General features: G+C 47.9%; 1 protein-coding gene across 1 annotated transcript in view; it reads left to right on the top strand.

The window, feature by feature from the left end:
* Positions 1–23877, top strand: part of TENM4 (teneurin transmembrane protein 4) — an 858900-nt gene that overhangs the window by 606012 nt on the left and 229011 nt on the right. The window lies entirely within an intron of this gene.

Below are 23877 nucleotides of genomic sequence, written 5' to 3' on the forward strand. Positions count from 1 at the left end.
GCCCTGGGGTCCCTGGGGGCCCCTTTGGCCCAGAGGGCAGTGACCGAGACACCTGTAGGCAGTCAGAGCTTGCGGGGTGATCCGTGTGGGCCAGGCACCCTGGGCCGGCCGGTAACGACACCCCCTGCACCCCGAGACTGTTAAGGGGGGCTCTGGGACCGTCCCCTCCTCCTGCATGTACACCAGGAAGGTGGTGTGCATGCACATCCTGGATGTGCATCCTGTCGGCCCCCTCGTGTGATGGAAGCCTGGCATCGCGCACCAGCACTCAGGACTGGCTTTTGAGGTGGTCGTCTATGACATGACTGTCACGGGTGATAGTCGCTAGAAATGAAGTGGCAAGCTGGGAGGCTCGACAGCAGGCTGGCCTCTCCTGTGGGTGCCACACCGCTGCAGCGAGGAGCAGGGAGGAGGCCGCGGGCCCTGGGGCTGGAAGGAAGCTGCCACAGAGTGGGCTGTGGTGACCTCAAGCCAGGAAAGCGGGTCTGAAGGTGAGGGTCTGGCTGGGCCTTCCGGGGGAGCCGAGGTCCAGGGGGAGACGGTGGTTGGGAAGAGCCCCCGTGAGCGGTTGGCACTGGCTGAGGGGGCACACAGGCCGGGGGGCGGCACAGACCAGCCTGCCTAGCTGACCCCAGGGCTCCTCCCGTGTAACACACTCCTCTAGGCCCACCGCCGTGCCTGCAACACCCCCACTGCGCGCTCTTCTGATGTGTTTGCAGCACAGTCGGGTGTCCTGCTTCCGACCCCTGCCTTTGGTCTCTGGTCTGCTCCCAGGAAGGATGTTACTCTGGAGAGAGGCGTAGAGTCCGCTGCCTCTCTGTAAATCAGCCTGTTAGTAACGGCATCCACCAGGGTTGGCTTAACCCTCTGTCCTTCCCAACCTTCAGATTCTATCATTCTAAGATGTACGGTAGGTGAGGCCAGCTTGAGAAGGCCTGGAATCCACGCTCAGGCATTCTGAGATCCTTCTGTTAGCAAAGGAAACCTGGCTGTGTAAACCCAGTAAATAGAAATGAAACTCACTGGCAGAAGCCAGAGGAAGGCAGAGCGCTGCCCACTGTGGAAAAGGACTCTGACAAGCAAAGTCACCATGGACGGGAGAGGACTGTCCGGAGAGGTAGTAAGCACTGTCTCAAGGAGTGATGAATAGTGCGCGGCTCCCGCTGGTTTGGGAGGAAGAGACTCAAGCCTGAATGGGGGTCTGGGTGATGTAAGCTGTAAAGTCACTTTGCTCTCAAGATCTTTAAGTAAAAACAAGTAATCAGGAAGATGATAACCCTCCGAACAAAGACTCCTTAAGCATCTGGAGCTGCAGTAAGCCTTTTCTGGCATGTCAGGTCTCTTCTCCGCTTGTGAAGATTGGGTTGGAGAATCTCGTGGCATCGAGATCAGGTTGGCATATGTGTTTATCTGCTCTTCTGTCTGATTGATTAGCTGTGGCCGCCTTGAAAAGCGGTGCTGAGAAGCCTCCCCAGGCTTCCTTCAGACTCCGTGGAAGAGTCTGTGACTGATGGCTGATGTCTGTTGTGATCACAGGAGTGGAGAATATTGATGACAAACCAAGTATTTGCCACCCCTGCTCTGGGTCTTTGGGTAAAAAGGAACAGCCAGACTGGGAGCAGTCAGCTCCCAGCCAGGTTCTGCAAGAGCGTCAGGATTGATATAGTCTGGGTTACCGGGGAGGCTTGTGGGGTTCCAAGCATGGCCATCTGGCACAGCAGTTTGTCCGTGGCATCACCAGTACTGTAACCCCACCGACCACTAGCACAGCCCTTGCTTTTTACTGACATTATTATATTTCATAGATGAGTTGATTTTTTTTTTTTTTTGGCTAATCCCAAACTCCTAATTTACCCGCCTCCCCACCTTTCTCCTTTGAGAACCATAAATTTGTTTTTTTTTTAATTAGTTTATTTTTATTTGAAGGATAATTGCTTTACAATATTGTGTCGGTTTCCATCGTACATCAACATGCATCCGCCATAAGTATATACATGTCCCCTCCATCTTGAGCATCCCTCCCACCCCATCCCACCCCTGTAGGTTGTCACGGAGCCTCAGTTTGAGTTCCTTGAGTCATACAGCAAGTCCCCACTGGTTGTCTGTTTTACATATGGCAGCGTACACGTTTCCATGCTACTCTTTCCATCCGTCCCACCCTCTTGTCCCCGCCGTGCCCACACATCTGTTCTCTATGTCCACATCTCCAGTACCGCCCTGCAAACAGGTTATAGATGAGAAGGCTTTTGAACAAGCAGTGCAACTGTTCATCGAGAGACAGTAACTTGTTTTGTGTTAAAGTCGAAAGGTTTATACTATACACAGTGTAACTTAGTTCAGAAAGAAAGTCTAAGTCTCTATATATTAAATAACCTTTCTTTCTGCCGTCCATCCCGTGGGCTTCTTCCTCTCCCATTCAGTAAGACTATATCATCAATTGTCTAAAAGTAGGGGCTACTGTGGGAGCTCGTGGGTTTCCTGTCTAGGAAGGGTGCAAATAGTGCTTAATGACGACTAAGCAAGACAGAGGTTTATTCACTGAATAGGGCTCATCACTGGAGGACCTTTCATTTCCCTTCCCGCACTGATAATGTCAAACTCCAAAAATAGTCACAACCTAGAACCTGAGAGTTACGTTCTATTTGGTGGGAATTTTTAGGACGTCACGCCTGGGAGACAGACTCTGAATAACCCTGACATAATTGCTCCGAGGAGGTAGGCGACAGGGTGGGAGTCAGGTTATACAGAAGTCTGCAGCGAGGAACAGGTAGTCTGAATATCAAAGGATTGTTGTTAATTAAGGAAAACCAGGTATCTCAAGAAATTTGGCACTTTTCTGTGTATGGGGGGATGAAAGAGGCTGGGCTCACTGAAATCATTCCTCTCGTGTATCTCGGCTATCTGAGGTAGGCATCCAATTCTTGATTTTTCACGTCCTTAGTTCCTTGTTCACCGTTGGGAGTAGCAGCAGCTGCTGGACCACAAGCATTGTTCTCCCTTTTGGGTGCCCTCAGGGCTCAGAAATTCACGCTCGGGGGCCTGAAGTTGCTGATGGCTGCAACATCCTTGTTTACTGATATGGCAGGAAATACTCCATTTCAGAGTAGTCTTAGAATCTACAATCTTGTGAATATTCTTTTTCATTCAGCAAACCAAGCAGGTGCCTTCTTTGAGTCAGGCACTGTGCTGTGCGAGGGCCGACAGCGTGTCCCCTACTCTTGAGGTGCTGCTGGCTTAGAAACAGCGACTGATCCAGCGTGACCCCGTAGTATATTACCTGTGACATGGGGAGCAGCAGCGGGAATACCAGCCCCCTCCAGAAGGCAGCCGAGGAGGCTTCCTGGCAAAGGTGCTGTTTTAGCTGAGTCTTCAGGTCACAGCCAGAAGTAGACAGGAAGGAAAGAAATTTCACACCAAGGGATGTTTCCAAGTCTTGAAAGAAGGCCATCTGGTGGCAAAGACATTTTCTGGTTGAAGACTTTGAGGGGCATGGGGGCCACGATTAGAGCTAACGCAGGAGAGAGTGGTCAGATTCTGAAGATTACTGTGGAGGCCAAGTTCAAGACCTTACTGGATGGGCAACAGGGAACCCCTGAAGGGCTTGAAGCAGGGGCAGGGCATGTTTGTCTTAGAAAGTTCAGGGTGGAGGGAGAAAGAATGGGCCCTACTGCCTAAAGAAGTCAGGAGAAGATGAGGGCTTCAACTCAGAGGGTGACAGGTTGGGGGGGAGGCGGTGGTTGAGGTCGATTTGGGAGAATTTGGGTCTCAAGTCAGGAGAGGTCAGTCCACTGAGAAGGTGTTCCTGCCGAGAATAAATACATCCTTCTGCCAAAGCCTGAGGTATATAGACAACTTAAAACGGGAGTTTAGGATCCATATCCAAGGGCCAGATCAGAGAGGCAAACCTGGGGGCTTCCCTCTGTTAACCTGGAGACTCAGCAAGGAGACTTGGGGGCAGAGCTCACAGCAGCCTGAGAGTCTGGATTCCATTCCCAGCTCAGCCACGGAGCAGCTATTTCTCCTTGGGCAACTTACTTCTCCCCCTGAGTCCTGATTTCTCCCTCATAGTCCACTACTTCGGAAGGATGCTTCTGAGTTTGGAGGAAGAGTTTAGCTAAGGCCGTGAGTGCATCACAGGTGCCAGCTGCGTCCCACGAGTCCTCAAGGGCTGGGTTGGCAGCCTTGTCCTTGCTCTCCAGCTGCTTGGCTCTCCAAGGGCCAAGGGTGAGCTCTTGTTGGCTTGGCCATCATCTCAGGCCGTGATGACTAATTTGTAAGGATCTATCAATTATTCAAAATCAAATTAAATGTCTCTGCCGCGCACAAATATCCTTCACAAAGACTTTTGCCAGCAGACCAGCTGATCTCATCAACAGGCAAGAAGCGCAGATCTTTAATTAGATTTTTGATGAAAAATTGTGTTTAATTTCAAGTATAATCAATTATTAATTACTGTAATGAGCGAGTCTGACTGGGTTTACTAATTAACTCATTTAAAAATTATGAATAACCTTTTCATTTGTAATTATTTTTTACATCCTATCAAGTTCCAGAAAAGAATTGCATCACCTCACCAGCAGAGAGGGAGTTGAAAACAGAGGGCAGGAAAGAGTTGTTCTTTCTCCGGGGTCTGCTCAGGGCTACCACATCTGGATGGGACTCAAGATCCACTTGACTTTCAGTTTCTTAGTTGGAAAGTTTATTGAGAATGAAGCAACTGGTGACCTTTCATTTGTAAACACATTGGCCGCTGTTTCATAGGAAGATGGAGAAGCTGGAGTCGGCACTGATTACCCTTATAAAGGCTGCAGGACCCAGGGCCTCGTCCTCGGGCTGTCTTCTCATCCCCTGGGATGTTTCTGTCTGCTCTGCCCTGGGCTGGGAACCTAGGGAGGACCCTCACTGAGCCTGGGGGATCTCTTAAGGATCACACAAAGATGAGTGATTTTTCCCTCCAGAAGGACACCCTTTTCAGAGAGGCCACCACTGGGGTGGGTGCCTTGCGTTAGTCACCCACTCTCTCTATGAAGGTTTTCAGGTTGGTTCAGTCTCCATTTGAATACCCTGCCTTTTCTTTCCCAAAGAAAAGAAATCTGTTCACAGAACAAAATGGGGAAAGAAGGGTGTGAGGGGAAGGTTCGTTATAAGTCGGACCTTGGAACTTGTGCCGTCGTGGCAATAATGCTTTATTTGATAGCATTTAATCATTTTAAAAACATTTTCGCCCCAAGAAGCAGGGTGGTTTAGAGGAGTAGAAATAACAGGGGTCACTTTTTGTGATTAATGATCAGGGCAGTTCGCTTCCATCATACCCTGTCCACTCGGCCCTGACTCTTCTAAGCGCTTTGCTTGTGTTTTCTCATTGAAATCTCCCAGCAGCCTGTGGGTTATTATCCCCATATTACAAATAAGGACATGGAAACCCTGTGAATTTAAGTAACTCATCCACTGTTACACAGTCAATGGCTAGACTGTGCACTCAGCCTCTTGAGCTGATGCTTTTAGTCTGGTTTTTCCCCTCTCTTTTGAGCTCACAGTCTTAATCTTTATGCTGTAATTTTCCCATCTCAGCAGTGTGGTGTTAGTCACTCAGTCATGTCCAACTCTTTGCAGCATCATGGACAGAGTTCAACAGGTTCCTCTGTCCGTGGGATTCTCCAAGCAAGAATACTGGAGTGGGTTGCCATTCCCTTCTCCAGGGGATCTTCCGATCCAGAGATCAAACCCAGGTCTCCTGTACTGCAGGTGGATTCTTTACCATCAGAGCCACCAGAGAAGCCCATCTTAGTGTCTAATATTCTAAATTTTTGCTATGTACCTAGCATTGGTCCAAGCCATTACTAAAGAGTTACCATCTCTCTGAACACTCACGACAGTTCTGTGTCTTCTGGAAGAGGAAACTAAAGCTCAGAGAAGTTAACGCTTTGCCAGGGTCGCACAATTGGTAAATGACATAGGGTTTCAAAGGCCATATTCTCAGCCACTACCCTGTAGCTCAGATGATGGAGGATCAGAAAACCCCATTCAGGCCCTGACTCCATACCTTGCTGGCTGTGTAAACTTGAACAAGTGGCTTAACCTCTCTGAACTTCAGTTTCCACTTGCCCTATGGCTGATGTGGCTGGAATGATTAGGCCCTTTTTACAGGAGAGGAGACCGAGGGTAGCATTGTGGTTGAGAGCCTGAGTTCGAAAATAAGGCTGTGCTGTGCTGTGCTTAGTCACTCAGCTGTGTCCGACTCTTTGCGACCCCATGGACTATAGCCTGCCGAGCTCCTCTGTCCATGGGGATTCTCCAGGCAAGAATACTGGAGTGGGTTGCCATGCCCTCCTCCATGAAATAAGGCTAACTGCTTTTAAGTCCCAGTCCAGCTGCCTAATGTGCTTTGAGACCTCAGGCAAGTTAATTTAACCTTTATTAGCCTCAGTTTTGGAGAAGGCAATGGTACCCCACTCCAGTACTCTTGCCTGGAAAATCCCATGGATGGAGGAGCCTGGTAGGCTGCAGTCCATGAGGTCACTAAGAATCGGACACGACTGAGCAACTTCACTTTCACTTTTCACTTTCCTACATTGGAGAAGGAGATGGCCACCCACTCCAGTGTTCTTGCCTGGAGAATTCCAGGGACAGGGGAGCCTGGTGCGTTGCCGTCTCTGGTGTCGCACTGAGTTGGACATGACTGAAGCGACTTAGCAGCAGCAGCCTCAGTTTACCCATCTATAAAATGGGGATAATCATAGTGGCCACTTCACAGGGTTTTGTGATGTTCCGGTAAGATAATTTGAGTAAAGCAGCTATCTCACTGCCTGGCACAGAGTGGGCTCTCAAGAAATGTTAGATACTGTTATGATTATTAATAGGATCATTAGTACTACTAGGATCCCATGGAAAAGAGTAAGTCTTGAGAGAGAACTTGGGCCAGCATCATCTCATGGCAGCGCCTGAAGGCTCCCCAGCATGTGTTAGTCACAAGGGCAGCTGACAGAACAACCAAGGGGACCTGTCAGAAAGCATTTGTAGGGATGTGTCTCTGTTCCAGGGAAGCAGCCGCAAGAATCATTACCCCAAAGCACCTTGCGTCATTTCTTTAACTAGGACAAAAGTTGATTTTTGCTTCCCTGCCAGTCACCTCTATCCAGATAAAACCAACAGCTCCCCTTGAGTTCTGAATCTCTGCATAAAAAGCAGACACTGAGGACTGCAAAAGACCGTGGAGTCACATCTTGAGGACTCTTCAAGTACCTGTCTAGCCAGATCAGCCTTTAAATCAGGAGTTTTTTTAAAGGCTTGTTAATAATACAAAAACCAGGAAGAGCGTTACATTTAAATGGAGACCCAGAGATTACCCTGGGATGCTGGTTTATTCTGTTGTCAGGTCCAGGTCCCTCTAGAGGGTGGGGCCTCATTTGGGTGATTTCTTTAAAGAGAGCAGGTGTTCTGATCTGACTTCCCAGCTGGCTTTAGCGGTAAAGAACCTGCCTGCCAATGCAAGAGATGTGGATCCAATCCCTGGGTCAGAAAAGTTCCCTGGAGGAGGGAATGGTAACCCATTCCAGTATTCTTGCCTGGGAAATCCCAGGTACAGAGGAGCGTGGCAAGCTACAGTCCATGGGATCTCAAAGAGTTACATACAACTGAGTAACTAAACAACAGCATTCTGATTGGAAGAGAATATGGGGTTCAGTGGAAATAGCTCTGCCACTCTCCAACTGTGTGACTCTTCTGAACTTTGCTTTCCTCATCTACCACTGGGAAGAATAGTAGTACTTCCCTGTGGAGGCTGTTAAGCAGGTTAAATGAGGCATGTGACAAAGGAGGAGTCTCTTGCTAGTGGCCTCGGGAGACAGCTGTTACCTGTCCTTGGACCTCAGTTACCTCAGCCGAGGATGGGGTGGGAGTAACCGATCCTCTTAGGTCCTTTCCAGTCTGCAAATTGGTGCTCATAGGAAATTGAGCCAAAGCTCTGAGGGTGCAGTCCCAAGTGTGGGCTGCAGCAGCCTCGGTAACTGCAGAACATGCCGACATGCTCCAAAACCATGAGAGACTCTGTTCAAATTAGGTTGCATTTTTCACCTCCACCAGCAGCTGGCTGAATTGGAAAAAAAAATCAGAATCCTGTTCAAAGTAGTGATAGTTTAATTTATAAGTGAGAATGTTGTAGAGCTTAATTGCCGCTTTTCAAAAGGCAGCTTCTGGAGAGCATCGCTGGTTGGGATATTGCAGTTCGCGGTCTGCAAGAGCTTGAGTCATCCAGCTCTTAGAGTCATCTGGGCAGTATTGATAGAGGTGGACTTGGGCACTCAGTGTGACTTGCACAGACTTGGGCAGCCTCCCTCATGCAGGCATGGACCAGGCACACCTACGCACGTGACTTCCATGGCAGCAGTCCAAGTAGGAGGAGTCAGATTTCCCTTCCTGTTTGGTAGCGTGGCCTCCCATCCTAATGTCATTCTCTGCTGCAGTTGTTGTTCAGTCACTCAGTCGTGTCCGACTCTTTGTGACACCATGGACTGCAGCACTCCAGGCTTCCCTGTCCTTCACTGTCTCCCGGAGTTTGCTCAAACTCATGTCCATTGAGTTGACGATGCCATATAACCATCTCATCCTATGTTGTCCCCTTCTCCTACCCTCAATCTTTCCCCAAATCAGGGTCTTTTCCAATGAGTCGGCTCTTAGCATCAAGTGGACAAAGTGTTGGAGCTTCAGCTTCAGCATCAGTCCTTCCAATGAATCTTCAGGGTTGATTTCCTTTAGGACTGACTGGTTTGAGCTCCTTGGTATCCATGGGACTCTCAAGAGTCTTCTCCAATACCACAGTTTGAAAGCATCAGTTCATCAGTGCTAAGCTTTCTTTATCGTCCAACTCTCACGTCTATACATGACTATTGGAAAAACCATAGATTTGACTATAAGGACCTTTGTTGGCAAAGTGATGTCTCTGCTTTTTAATATACTATCTAGGCTGTCTCGGCTGCAGACTCTGTCCCAACACAGTGCTTGGCACAGAGAAGCTGTGCTCAGTGAGATATGACTGAGAACCAAAGACTTGCAAGATGGTAAAATCTGCTGAGATGTTTCCAGGCAGAATAGTGTGGGCACAAGCATGGTGGCAGAAATGTGCATTTTATGTCCCAGGCCTTGAGTACAGGTGAAATGGATGTGAAATGAATAGAGGAAGCATTAGAGATCAAAGCCAGGGTGATTGTAGCCCCTGCTGCCCCACAATTATGCCCACTTGGTTCTGCTCCTGCAGTATCAGGATCTCAGATGCCATTGGCTTCCTAAGAACAGGTCTGCTGCACTCTGGGCCTGGGTGTTATTAGTAAGCAATAAGGCTCATTTTCTCCCCTTTCTCTTCGACTTCACATCAGGCCTTTTGGATAGAAGCCATAGATTTAGCTTTATAGCCCAAAGAATGGGAAACAGAGATGATTGAACTTGATCTTTTAGGAGGAGGAAAAAGTGATAAAGATACAGGATCCTGTATTAAAGGCTTTCTTTCCAAGATTGATACCTTCATGCTGCTCTGTGGGAATTACTAATAGCGAGATATATATAGATTGTTCTCTTTATGACAGACCCCAGACACATATCCTTCAACCCCCAAAAGGAGGACTTGAGGAGGCCAGCATGGCTCCCTGCAGTTATGTGCAAGGCTGGCTCATGGGGGAGAGGGCAGGCTTGCTCCGTGGGACTAACGAGGGTAGAACAGGGACTAAGGGTGAGAATGGTGGGAAGGCTGACTCTGACTTGAAGAGAAAAGACTCCTCTCAGAGACAACGGCCTGTGAGGGTGGGTTGCCTGTGTCTGCAGCCGGAGGGGAGACTCAAGTGTCACAGCTCCGCAGATCAGTGGCTCCCATCCGCATCGTCCTTCTGCCGTGACTTCCGACGCCACCCACACCAGGACTGATCTCCTTCAGATGAGTTTCTGCACCTATTAAATCAGAATAAACAGCCAGGACTAGCTGAAGTAAGTTATTCAACGTGCTTCAGCTCAGCCTGAAAGAAAATTGGCCATTTTACAGAGCTCCCTCCTTCCTCGTCCCCGCTTATCCTCCCATTGGCAGGACCCCACCAGGAGCCAGAGCTTAAGGGAACCCACTCGTCCGGACCATGTGGCTTGGTCCCCCAGGGCACAGCGCAGTGGGGAGAAGGAGAGGGTGGGTCTGGAGGGTGAACGGCTGGCACCAGCCTCCCCACTCTTCAGAGTTCTTGCCCTGGCACCGTTCAGGGCTCTAAACTAGGACTGAGACCCACATGCCACACAGGTGTGGCTCACTTACCTGTACACCCGCTCAGCCACCAGTCCCCGACTGCCTGTTTTTAAAATCAGATTTATTGAGATACAATTTACATATAGAAAATTAATGCTTTTTAGGCATCCCATGCTGTGAATTCTGGCAGCGTTGTTGACCATCACTACAGCAACACACAGAATATTTCCGTTGCCCCAAAGATCCCATTTGTCAAGTCAGTCCTCTCTCTCCATCCTCAGACTCCGGCAGCCACGCATCTAGTCCCCATCTCCATAGTTTTAGGTACCTTCTTTGAGACGTGTAGCAAAGAAGTGATGTATTTACTGGGTTCAAAGATGAGGTGTTACCTACCATAACCTTCAGACTGTAAGACTTCTAAGTGTTGTTGAGAAAATGTTAAGATATAATTTTAGAATTCAAGATATGAAGGCAAAGAGCTGGAACGTTTTAGGTTTCTCTGTGTGTCATTCTTGACCTCCTTAGAGGACTGCAGCCGAGACCACCGTGTCGTCAGCATGAATTCACAAGCGTAGGCCCTCCTCCCTTTTTCATGGAACATCTTTTTAGGAACATATTTCTAAGTGTTACAAAAATCTCGTTCTAGTCAGGTTTGATACCTCTGTCATATTTGTGCCGTTATTATATCATTGCTTTCCTCTATTTCCAACTGTTTGCTGTTATAAACAGCACTTCAATGACCGGAAAGAAAGAAAATCTGCTTTTTTTCCTTCTTTCACTGACTTTGGGGAGGGGGTGTTTCCCTGAGCAGGATTTCTGGGTCACAAAGTATAGACAGTTCAAAGCCCTCGCGACTCAACTGCTAAGGGCTCCTCAGAAGGATAGGACTGAATCCCTGGGTCTCCAGCTAAGTGCCCAGTTTCCCTGCCTGTCTGGGGCCTTGTCTCTGCTCTTAGGTCAGCTGGTCCAACAAGTGCCGGTCAGGGAGGTTACAAGTGGCCCTGAGACCCAGAGAGGTAAAGGAGCTTCATTTGTGGAGGGAACCACCCGCCTTCTCCCAGTCAGTCTCTTCCGAAAGCTTAGCTCACGTGTCCCTTTCTCAGTGAAGCTCCTCTGATGACCTCACACTAGACCAGGAACCCAGTCGTCCGCACTCACAGTGCCAGGAGCCTCACCGTCATTGCAGCTGGGCCTGGGTCTTAGCCCAGCTCAGCTCTGTCTCCACTGAGACTGTAAGACTTACACTGTAGACAAGCTCTGTGGGGGCGGGAGTGATTTCTGTCTTGTCCAGCGCTGTGGCCACAGCTTCTTGTACCAGCGTGTGGCAGGATGTAGCCTGTGTTCAGCAAAAGTGTGTTGAAGGAGAGAGAGGAGGCGAGGATGTTGGAACCAGAACCCAATGGATATCGCAAGGCGTGGAGTGGAGGGAGAGAAAATGGTAAGCATAGAAGCTTAGGCTCTTACAGGGAACAGAGACCAAAAGTCTAGAGGCAGGGAGATCGTAGGAGAGTAAAAAGCAGTTCCTGGAAACGAAGGGAAGGGAGGCAGCCAGGGGTGGCGTGAGGCACAGACCTGGCGGTGAGCCTTGGCCTGTTCCTTCCAGCTGCGAGACTGAAGTAAGAAGCTCGCTGTCTCTGAGCCTCGGTTTCCCCCTCCAGTGAAAGCAGGTAATAGGCTATTGCAAGGAGGCTGTGACAACAGGGCACCTGCTTCTTTCTAACAAGAGCCACTAATGAATGAAGTCCATCTTCCCCTCCTGCCAGCAAACAAGGTATGTTGAATGTGAGGGCCAACCAGTCTTCAGTTTGGAAATGTCTCAAAAAAGGACCTGAGTTTATTAGGATATTCATGTTTTGTAGCAACAGCAGCTACAGAGACTGACAGAGACAGCACACTCTTCCCAGGACTTGGGGGTGGGGGGGGGGTTGCCCCATGAGCAGTTCCAAGGCCCCTGAAAAGGCAGCATATCTCATGGTTGGTCAGGGACCAAGCTGTGTGTCCAGAATCCTCCTTCCCCAGCTGCACCCTGGGCGTGTGGAAGAAGAATTGATTTTTCCAGATTTTTAGCATCCTTGGGAAGAACCTGTCCCCAAGTCCTTGTTTCTATTCTGAACTAATTACTGTGAAATAACATAATTTAATTGCATTTAGATGCAGAGAGAAAGTGAGAATGGGCTCCCTGATGGCTGTTTTTCCACTATTGCAAACACCTAGTTACAAAGAAGAGGTGGTACACTCAGGGCTGACTTAGAGCCATAGGCTGGGGACAGAGATGAGGGAAATCCAGCTAAGCAGCGCTTCATTGCCCGTGGGGGGCAGGGGAGGAGCAGGAAATGGGAGAGGAGGTGAGTTGGCCGTAAAAAGCGCAGTGTGTCCTTCCTTCTATCAGTAAAATAATGAAACCACAGCTAAACGGCTTCATCCTTCTAAAGACAGCAATGTAGTCTAAGAGCAAAAACCACAGACTTTACCTTCTAGTCCTGCTCACACAGGTTTCTCCATCCTTCCGTGTCTTGGTTTTCTCACGGATAGTTTTGTCCATAAATATCCAAGAGGTGTCTTGAGCATTAAGAGACAGAGTATCTATAAAGGGTCCAGCCGGCTGGGTGGTCCCTGATAAGTGCTGAAGATATGTGGGTCTCACTCTTCCAGGCAGCCAGATCACCCAGAGATTTGAGCCCCTTTCAGATTCAGCAGCCAAGGGCCATCTGCACACACAGGGACTTCAGGTAATCTGGGATGCAGTAGAGGGAGCTTCCGAAGATTGAGGTTCAAGACAGCGATGAGCATTCACTGAGCCTATCCGCAGGGCTCTGTCCTGGGCTACGGGGACCGACAAAGCCAGATAAGCTAGCATCACTGCCTTGAGTCTTCCGTGGCTTCATGGAAAGCCAGATGTGTAAGGACCCGAAGGCAATCGTAGACAGATGATAAAAGCATGTTACTGGGGTTTGAACCTTATCCTTGTGGGAGTCCAAAGGAGAGAGCAATTCATTGTAGTCAGGAAGATCAGATAAAATTTCCCCAAGGCATTGAGCCTTGTAAATCAAGGAAGACACTGAAAGAGAAGCTAGGAATGGCTTTCTGGAAGATGGAACAGTCCAAACAAAGGCAAGGGACGCTAGATAGAAATGTTGGCTGTTTTGGCACCTGTCTCAGAAGACTGCGTTAAAATACCCATTTGTGCTTTGGACTTCGCATGGGCCTCGATCTCTCTGTTACTGAAGGCTCTCAGTGCTGAACTGCAGAAACCACGGGGACTGCAGGAGGATGCAGACTGCCTCCCCACTTAGAGCAGAGGCTCCACTGGACAGATGCCCAAGAAATCCCTTGCCTTCACATGAGGCCTTTCAAATCCATCAGTCATCCCCAACATCCCTGCACTGTAGAAGATTATTAACTGCATTTTTTTTTTAATCCTGCAAACCCCAGATATGGAAACTGAGGCCTGCTGCAATTAAATTGCTTGTTTACCTGGAAGGACAGCTAAGTCATGGAGCTGGGTCTAGAAACCAGGTTTTATGATTCCAGGTCCTGTGTTCCGTAATTAGATGATGCTGGCTCTCAGAGCCCTCCTCCGAAGTCTTCCCCTGCTGCCACACTCCATCCCTGAGGCCCAGAGCAAACAAGGGGACTTTGCCATCCTCTCCAGGGATGTCCTCTGCCCCCTTCCCTACCACGACCTCCTCTCATCTAACAGAGGTGGCAGCTCACATGCATCAAGAGCTAACCACGTGCCAGCCACATTCTGCTACATGTATCTCTCATTTAAGCTTTCAGTGATCCTACCCATCCAGCAGACATTTGTCAAGTACCAACCATGTACTAGGCTGCCCGGGGGGCTCAGATGGTACAGAATATGCCTGCAATGTAGGAGAGAGACCTGGGTTCAATCCCTGGATTGGGAAGATCCGCTGCAGGAGGGCATGGCAACCCACTCCTGTATTCTTGCCTGGAAAATCCCCATGGACAGAGGAGTCTGGTGTGCTACCGTCCACGGGGTCGCAAGAGTCGGACACGACTGAGCGAGTGAGCACAGCACAGCCATGTGCTAGGTTCCATTCTGTTTTTATTTCCATCTCATAGATGAGAAACTAAGGCCTGAGGAGAACAAGCCAGTTTCCAAGGCCACATCACTAGTGAGTGCGAGAGCCAGAATTTGCCGCAGAGCCTGCCCTCTTCACAGTGTGCGCTGCGATTCCCAGAGCTGGAGTCGGGCTGGGGTGGGACTGGCGTGGTTTACCGATCTGAGCTGCTGAGAGGATGCAGGGAGCTCCTTACTAAGAGAGAAATTACCTTTTCTTATGGAAGAAAATGGAGTATCCACGACTGCCCCCACCCCACCCTGGGACGTGCCTTGTGCCAGGATTGCCACGGGTATCCGTGGCATTGAGTGGAGCTGTGGTGTGCACGCAGAGTGCTCCAGGACTGGAGAGCAGAGGAGGCCCAGATGACATCAGGGACCTCGATACACATTGCTTATTGAGCCCTGGCCCCTCGTGTTATCTGATTCGCTGTCCTCCAGGCTCCATGGGGCTGTGGCATTAGCTTGTCACCAGTGTAACATTTCATTTCAGAGGAGGCCTTTCCTGCTAGTGTTTGGCAGACAGCTAGATTTATTGCACCTTTGAGCCTGGAGTTAGATTTTGCTCATAGCCTCCAGAGGGGGAAGAGGGGAAAAAAATGCCAGTATCATTAATTGTGCTCTGGCCTGCGTTTCATCACATTGTCCTAAATTTTACCATTCAGGCCATCTGTAGAATTTTACAGCAGGACAGGCTCTTTGGACTTGTGTGTGTGTTACTGTGCGAGTCTCTCTGTGCATATGAGCACATATATGATTCTGCCCACTATGCAGGCAAAAAAGATATTTGAGAGGAGGTAGAATGGTGAGGTAGCAAAGACTCAAAATGAGAATTTTAGAAGTAGCATTTTTCTTTACCTGAAAACTCTTCTTTCGAAACTTGTTTATGCATCCTCACTTTTCTGTAAAGCATTAAATTTATTAAACTGTTCTGTGCATATCCCTACTTGTGTCAGTCTGGGGCTGCATAGGAAGTTTCCCATGTAAATCTTTGCATTAGTCTGTGTATTAAACCTGGGTGTTCTTCCTTTCATTGATTAAGCAACATAATAATAATGTCTTATATTTTCAATACACTTGATAATCTATGAAGGACTTTCCTTAAATTTAATCCTTATAAGAACCCCAGGAGATGATTTTATATCCTTTCCCTTTCTACAGATAGAAAAATTGAGGATCAGAGTGGTTAGGTGACTTACCTCCAGTTGCATAGCTGGTTAAGACGAGAGCTGGGAGCCTGGCTTTCTCTACAGATCTGATCCACTGGGCACATAGGTGGGCAGCAGAGACATCAAGTGTCAGGGAGCACCTGGACACAGGCTGTCCGGGCAGTGGACACAGGAGAGGTGCTGAAGTAATGGGTAGGAACCGGGACGGATGGGAGAGCAGAGGGCACTTATGACCATGGGCTATGGTGGAAATTCTCACAGAAGATGTCAAGGTTTGAAGTAGGCCTTGAAGGATGGGAGAATGATTTTAAAAATAGGGAAGGTAGTGGCCATTCCACATAGAGGCATTGCATCAGCGAAGGCTGGGGCCTGGATGGACAAGAGTGTTCAAGGAACAAGAGAAACCCACACAAACAGAGGCTCCAGGACAGGGAGAAGCCATGAGGAGTGTCGGGTACTGTACTTGATAAGCCTTCCAAATGCTGGAGTTTTCTAGCCTCATGAGAAATATCACCAACAGAGTTTGAGCAGTACGGCAGGTCCATGTAATAATGAGATCTCTTTTATTTTCCATTTTTGTCATTTCCACAGTTTCACATCTAACCAGAAAGGCAGTGTATGTATAGTGGCTGGGGACAGATTCTGGGCAGTCTGGATTCAGTTCAGATCTCAAGTGACTCTGCCACTTATGAAACGTGTGACCTTGGGCAAGTTGTCGGACCTCTTAGAGCCTTAGTCCCCTCCTCTTGCAAGTGAGGATAACAGTAGTACCTACAGTGTACGGCTTTGCAAGGATTAATTGATAACAGCTTCCCTTGTGGCTCAGATGAAAGAATCGGCCTGTAATGCAGGAGACACGGGTTCGATCTCTGGGCTGGGAAGATCCCCTGGCGAAAGGAATGGCCACCCACTCCTATTCTTCTGTTCTTGCCTGGGAAATCCCATGGACAAAGGAGCCTGGTAGGCTACAGTCTATGGGGTCACAAAGAGTCAGACACGACTGAGCAACTAACACCGACACGTTTATCAAGCACTAAGCAGAGTGCTTGGTATCGTTAATGACAGCAGCTGTGGTTATCATCATCATCAACATGGTGCCTGGAGCTCCAGGCTGTCCTAAACTTCCTAGCCAAAGGGCTGAGTCAAACCAGGGGTCCCTAGAATATCCAAGAACTGAGTGCCTGGTTCTGTGCTCAGACACAGCAGAGAGGCACGAAGATGTAGTCTAACTCCAAAGAGCTAGAAAAGACTCCCATGGGCAGGAGCCTGGGAAGCTGTGGTGAATAAAAGAGGAACACTTGCACACTCTGTTCCATGAGAGTTTACCACACTCTTTCAAAACGCTTCTCATTATAAAGAAATAGCATCCCTCGTTACAAATCCAGGTGGCAGACTCAGTGTTAAGCTGTCCGCCCTCATTCTTCCCACTGAACTGACTGTTCCGGAGGGGAAAGGCCTATCCTAATAATATATACACAAATTAAAACTCCATTTAGAGGTACAGCGGGGACCACCTCCTAATTGACTTTGATCACTGAGGAAAAAAAAAAAAAAGCAAGCTAGTTACGTGGTTGGTTTGCCAAAGGAAACCAGGCGATGGGCGGGTGCCTCATGGAGCCCTGCGACAGGACATTTCTCTAGTAGCTATGGAAATGGAACCTAGCAACAGGCACATCCTCCTGCTGGAGCTCCCAAGGCAGAACCAAGCCCCCGGTTGCTTCAGCCCCGTTTGATGGTTCGGTGGCGGGGACAAGGCCTCACACATAAGAGGCTGGTCCTTGGCTAAGTTGAGACACCTTTTATAGAAATGCTTTAGATAGCCCAGTGAATAGCCTTGGTGCTTGCTTGCAAACACCATAAAGAAAGGGAACCTAGAGAGCTCCAGACCAGCCTTCTGCCTCCTCTAGGGAAATGACAGGCACTTTCCCTGGTTTCCCAGGCCAGCTGTGTAGCTCTGCTAGGGCAGGGCTGGCTTCACACCCCAGCAGGAGCAGCTAGATGGGCTTGTGACCCCAGGAGTGTCTCTGCTTACTGGATTCTTAGTGACACCTTGAGTTTGAAGGGGAGGTGGTGTGTCTTCCGCTGCATGGAGTTGCAGTGGCGTCGCTTCCTTGACTGCTCTGTTGGCCGTGATTTACTCAGAAGCTGCATGTTGTTCTGATCAGGATGGCGGGGAGGGCTGCCCTGGGCTCTGACAGTGGTCTGCAAAGGACTCAGGGCGTGCCGTGACCCAGAACCCGGGTTTGGGTCTTGGTGCCGCCATGACAAGTGGCACAATGATGGATGATTCTGCACCTTGGTTTTCTAGAGATACAAGATCAGGTTAATAATATCTACTTGGTCACTCTGTTTTGAGGTCCTCGCAATCCATAAAGTGGAGATACAGTCTTGCTTAAAAAGTGGTGGGATTAAACGACGGAATGAACGTGCGCCCTCCCCCACTGTGTCAGGCACATGGTGCGATGTTTCATAAAGGAAGCCATTATTGTCTCAGTAACGGTCCTAATTACGTCTGTCTCCTTCCTTGCCTCTGTTTCTCCTTCTCTCCTGTGGGCCAGATGCTGGGGGCTTGGTGGAGACAAGAACATGATCCCTGCCTTGGAGGGAGGGCCTCCTGGTAGGCTGACATCACCTGCCCCAGGGGTTCATTCCCTCTACTTTAGGCTCAAGAAGATGACTCCTCTGGTCTGAGAGTGCAGCCCCCATTGGAGGCACAAGCCCTGAGCAGGGCTTTCCTGCTCTCACAACATTTTCTGCTGTGACTCAGTGCCAGCGTCATTTAGTGGAGAGGACTCCCAGTGATGAATTCAGAGACTTGGGCTCAGCGTTGTTCCAGCCTCTGCCCCAGTCAAGCCTAAGTCCCATCTCCCCAGTGAGCAGGACTCAGGTTCACTCAGAACAACATCCATACCCGTCCCCCTCAACAGCCGCCAACCAGAGCAAAAACTCAAAAGAGTTCTCCACTTCTTCAAGAAATCTCCTTACTTCCCTTCTCAGTGAAAACCTTAATATACACTGCAAATGATGGTGATGATGATACATAGACGCTTACCCTCTGGTAGTCGATTGGAGCGAATGCCAAGCAGCACGATAAGCTCGTGAAATACGTTCTTCCATCTTCACAGCAGTTCTTTGGAGCTAGACACTATTATTACCATTTTATAGAGGGGGACCCCGAGACTCAATGGAGTTGAATAACAGGAATGAAGTCATAGAACTGTAAACACAAGAACCAGAAACGGAACCCAGGGCTGCGTGGCTATGAAGCCTGTGCTCGTAACCAGTGTGTTTCACGCTTCATTTTCTTGTGTCTGGAAGCAGCACAGCAGGGCGGGAAGAGGTCGGATTACTGGGCTGAGGTCCGTCCAAGGGCTGGTGGAGGTGGCCAACCCCTAGACTAGTCATGCACGGAAGAGGTCTTAGTAGAGCCCGTTGGGTGAAAGGTGCCCCGAGAAGACAGCTTTCTAATTCCATTACTGCAATAATAGCTGTTTACTCCATTCTGCGCAAATTAGATTCCAGCCCCGGTTCCCCTACAACTTGCTGTGTCACCAGTTTTCAATGCCCTCCAGTTAAACTGACCTTTCATCTCTGCACTGACAGTGGCTGTGCCCACCGCCCCCTTTTCTAGCACCCATCCCCTCCTCAACTTGTTTTACAGAAATATCGAGCGGCTGCCAGCAAATCCTTGCTGAAAGGCCTCCTTTCCCCACAGCATTGCGTGGTGCAGAAAAATGATTAAGTGTGCCAGAGTCCATTCTCCAGAAAACACTTAATTTGGGGGTGAGAGACAGTAACCCTGATTGTTGCAGTCAGGTTTATCCAGAGATGGGAAGAAAGGCAATATATTTACTTGATTTAAAATTAGCCCCACGTAGTCACCAGTAGGATCCTGTCAGGCTGCTTTATACTGATTCCGCTTTTAAAAACTGTTTTATCCATTGGGCAAATATCTCGAGCTCCTTTGCCCAAAGCCCTCAACTCAAAGGAATTTTCAGTTGGCATTTTTGCAGTTGGCATGGGAGGGAAATTAAGGGCCATGTATGGAGAGAAGGAAAGGTGATGGGCAGAGTTGGCTTAAACAGGTCTTTCAAGGGATCTCGAATTTAGGAAAATCAGAGCAAAATGACAGCGATGATGACAGCTGCCGTTTTCTTTGTTCCTACTGTGTGCCAGGCACAGTTCTAAACAAATCATGCGTGTTGTTCCATTTAATCCTTTAATGTAATATTGCTATCTGTTTTACAGATAGAGAAACTGAGACTCAGAAAGGCAAAGTCATTTATCCAGAATCAGGACCCTAGGAAATGATACAGCTCTGAAGGCTCCAGATAGACCCCCATTTGACAACTGATCCTGCCAAAGTCACTTGATTTTGCATGGTTTTGACTGTGGAGGTCAGCCATGCCTATGGCAGTCAGGGTGTAAACATGGAAAGTATCTTGGGAGGTGTCTTTGGGAAGATCATGAAGCCTCTATGAGCCTCCCCTTTCTTCATTTGTGAAATGGGAATACTGATCATTTTCTCAAGGTTTATGTAAGGACTGAATGAAATAGCGTATGGAATTCCCCTTGCCTAAACGTCTGACCTGTGGCGTAGACTCAACACCGGGATTCCCTGCTCTGCTCTGTCATCGTTTTTGTGCTCTTGCTCCTCCTGAGACTGGGTTGTAGAACTTCCTTTTTAAGGTAAACAGCATGGAAATGAGTTTGGAAATCAGTGCAGAAAATTTGTCACACATCCTACACTGTGATTCAAAGCCTGATGTCGTTTTTACATATGTCTTTCTAGATGTTTTTTTATAAACATACTATGCACGCAAAAACATGCAACTCTGTGTCCTACTTTCTTCCCCCTTAAAATTACATGATAAGCATTTGCCCTCATTGCTCATTGTCAGTTCAGTTCAGCTTTTCACTCATGTCTGACTCTCTGCAATCCCATGGACTACAGCATGCCAGGCGTCCCTGTCCATCACCAACTCCCGGAGCCTACTCAAACTCATGTCCATCGCATCAGTGATGTCATCCAACTGTCTCATCCTCTGTTGTCCCTTCTCCTGCCTTCGGTCTTTCCCAGCATCAGGGTCTTTTCCAGTGAGTGTTCTTCTCATCAAGTGGCCAAAGTATTGGAGTTTCAGCTTCAGCATCAGTCCTTCCAATGAATATTCAGGACTGATTTCCTTTAGGATGGACTGGTTGGATCTCCTTGCAGTCCAAGGGACTCTCAAGAGTCTTCTCCAACACCACAGTTCAAAAGCATCAATTCTTCGGTGCTCAGCTTTCTTTACAGTCCAACTCTCACATCCATACATGACCACAGGAAAAACTATAGCTTTGACTAGACCTTTGTTGATACAGTAATGTCTCTGCTTTTTAATATGCTGTCTAGGTTGGTCATAACTTTTCTTCCAAGGAGTAAGCATATTTTAATTTCATGGCTATAGTCACCATCTGTAGTGATTTTGGAGCCCAGAAAAATAAAGTCTGACACTGTTTCCACTGTTTCCCCATCTATTTCCCATGAAGTGATGGGACCAGATGCCATGATCTTAGTTTTCTGAAAGTTGAGTTTTAAGCCAACTTTTTTCACTCTCCTCCTTCACTTTCATCAAGAGGCTCTTTAGTTCCTCTTCGCTTTCTGCCATAAGGGTGGTGTCATCTGTGTATCTGAGGTTATTGATATTTCTCCCGGCAATCTTGATTCCAGCTTTGTGCTTCATCCAGCCCAGCATTTCACATGATGTACTCTGCATAGAAGTTAAATAAGCAGGGTGACAATATACAGCCTTGACATATTCCTTTCCCAATTTGGAACCAGTCTATTGTTCCATGTCTAGTTCTAACTGTTGCTTCTTGACCTGTATACAGATTTCTCAGGAAGCAGGTCAGGTGGTCAGGTATTCCCATCTCTTGAAGAATTTTCCAGTTTGTTGTGATCCAGTCAAAGGCTTTGGCATACTCAATAAAGCAAAAATAGATGTTTTTCTGGAACTCTCCTGCTTTTTCGATGATCCAGCAGATGTTGGCAATTTGATCTCTGGTTCCTCTGCCTTTTCTAAATCCAGCTTGAACATCTGGAAGTTCACAGTTCATGTTCATGAAGCCTGGCTTGGAGAATTGTGAGCATTACTTTACTAGCATGTGAGATGAGTGCAATTTTGCGGTAGTTTGAGCATTCTTTGGCATTGCCTTTCTTTGGGATTGAAATGAAAACTGATTTTTCTAGTCCTGTGGCCACTGCTGAGTTTTCCAGATTTGCTGGCATATTGAGGGCAGCACTTTCACAGCATCATCTTTCAGGAGTATCAGTTATTTTTCATAATGATTAGCTTACATTCCATCCAGTCCCTGTATCATAATTTAGCTCAGTCATTCTCCTGTTTTAAGACATATACATTGCTTCTGATTTTCTTAATAATGCACTGCAGTGTACAGCTCTGTGTATATGACTTCTAAGCTTGAAGCCTTTGAATTTTGTGGCTTTGGTGCAAAACCAGGGGTAGAACTCGGGGAAGGAAACTGTCATTTTGTGGTTGTTACTGTTTCGCCTTTTTGCTTTGTGCTTTCCACCTTACAGGACCATAAATAAGAGAACTCCAATGAGTTATATCTTACAGAAATGATGCAACAAGCAATTGGGCACTAACTTAAACAGAAAAGTAGGTAGCCGTGCACCTTGGTTGGGTCCCGCTGCCTTTTGAAGCCAAAAAAAAAAAAAATGCCACTGGAGCCAACAGTTTCTTGATTAGAGCTTCATCTCTAATCACTACCTGGAGCTGCTGATTCACAAATGCAAGTGGCTTTGTGCTTTCGATTTGGGGAAGGGAAGCGTCATGTGACGGTAGAACCTCTCCTGTGCACATTGGTGACTCCTGCACAATGACTTTGTTAATTGCCTCCTGCTGGCTGGGTGCTGGGAGGGGGGAACTGTCAACATTGAACATCTATTGGGCGTTTTTCTTAAAAATGTCAAGATGGAGCTTGCACTTTCCCAGCCTTCTCTCATGTCTTGCTGGGCAGGAAAAGGCGACTGGAAAATGTCAGCCCTGGGATCAGAGGGACCACAACTGAGGGAATAAGAAAATTCTCCCACCCTAGCTCCTGGCTTTTAGAAATCCTTAACATTTCAACGTGGGTGATCCTGTGAACTCACTACCTTTCCACAGCCTTTTTCTGAACTCTTTAACATCTTTTCACCTTTTTATTTAATTACAAACTAATTTAAAGGGAACACCAGTATCACGTTCATTATTTAGATCACTTTCCATGTACTTGGGAGAGTTTTGTACACACAGTTGTATAAATACCTCAGAGTATAATTTAGATAATCCTGTGATGTACATTGATGGTTACCATTAATTCCTCTGGAAAAGGGGATTACGATGATTATAATTTATACTGTTTCAGTGGCCTGGTCTTAAAGCAGACTGAAGAGGACCGTGTACACTTCTGAGCCTTTTGGGATACTTGGTGGTTACTTCCAAGTCCTCTGGATAGCATGCACTGACTGCTGTCCACAGCTGCAAATGAGGGCTGCTGTGGGGTAAGAAATATTATCACCATGGGGACCCCCACAGATTCATTTCAGCCTTTATTACCCATTTTAATCTATTTAAAGTAAACTATATAAAAGAGGAATCTTGGCTGGGGAACACAGACTCCTGAGTTTGAAATTTCACCTCAAACTTATACCAGCTCTGTGGTGTTAGGTAACTTACTCTGAAGTATATCAAAAATATATCCCCATAGCTCAGTTTCTTTTCAGTTCTGATCTCTGGTGGTCCCAGCCTGCAGTGGCTTGAAGCAGGGCTTGGGTTCCTGGCCAGAGATTGAGGTCACGTCACGTTAGTGAGAGCACCAAATCCTAGCCACTAGGCCCATGGTGACAAGGCCCTGGCCCTTCAGCTTTGCAGAAAAAGAGCTCCCGCAAAGATGGAAAGTAGTGAAACAAGCATTCACTAGGAGGAAAAGAGAGTACAGTCTGTGCAGATAGACACATACGGAGAGAGAGTCACGCCCTGGTGGTGGTTTGAATCACTTTTATGGGGCATGCCTTCCTGGTTTCCTTTGGCCCATCATTTTGCTTTGCCTGGCTCTGAGTCTGTATTTGGTGTGTCTCAGGATCCTCCCCTGTGTGCATACTCATCCCTTAACCAAGATGGACTCTAGCGAAGAGACTTATGGGTAGTTGACATCACTTACTATGGGGTAGCACCCCTTCTCGTTTGACCTTCAAGGAGCCCTTCTGCGCATGTGTAGTGGGACGGTCTCCTTGACTTTGAAAATGAGGAATATGTGGTCTTTTATCTCTTATCCAGTCAGGGCCCAGCCTCCTCCATCATCCTGCCTTTGCGGAGTTTCTGCTATTAGGAAGTTTCTGTCCACAGGCAAGAAGCTGAGCAGCC

This window comes from Bison bison, unplaced genomic scaffold (assembly GCF_000754665.1).
Source record: "Bison bison bison isolate TAMUID 2011002044 unplaced genomic scaffold, Bison_UMD1.0 scf7180017864324, whole genome shotgun sequence".
Classification (NCBI taxonomy): domain Eukaryota; kingdom Metazoa; phylum Chordata; class Mammalia; order Artiodactyla; family Bovidae; genus Bison; species Bison bison.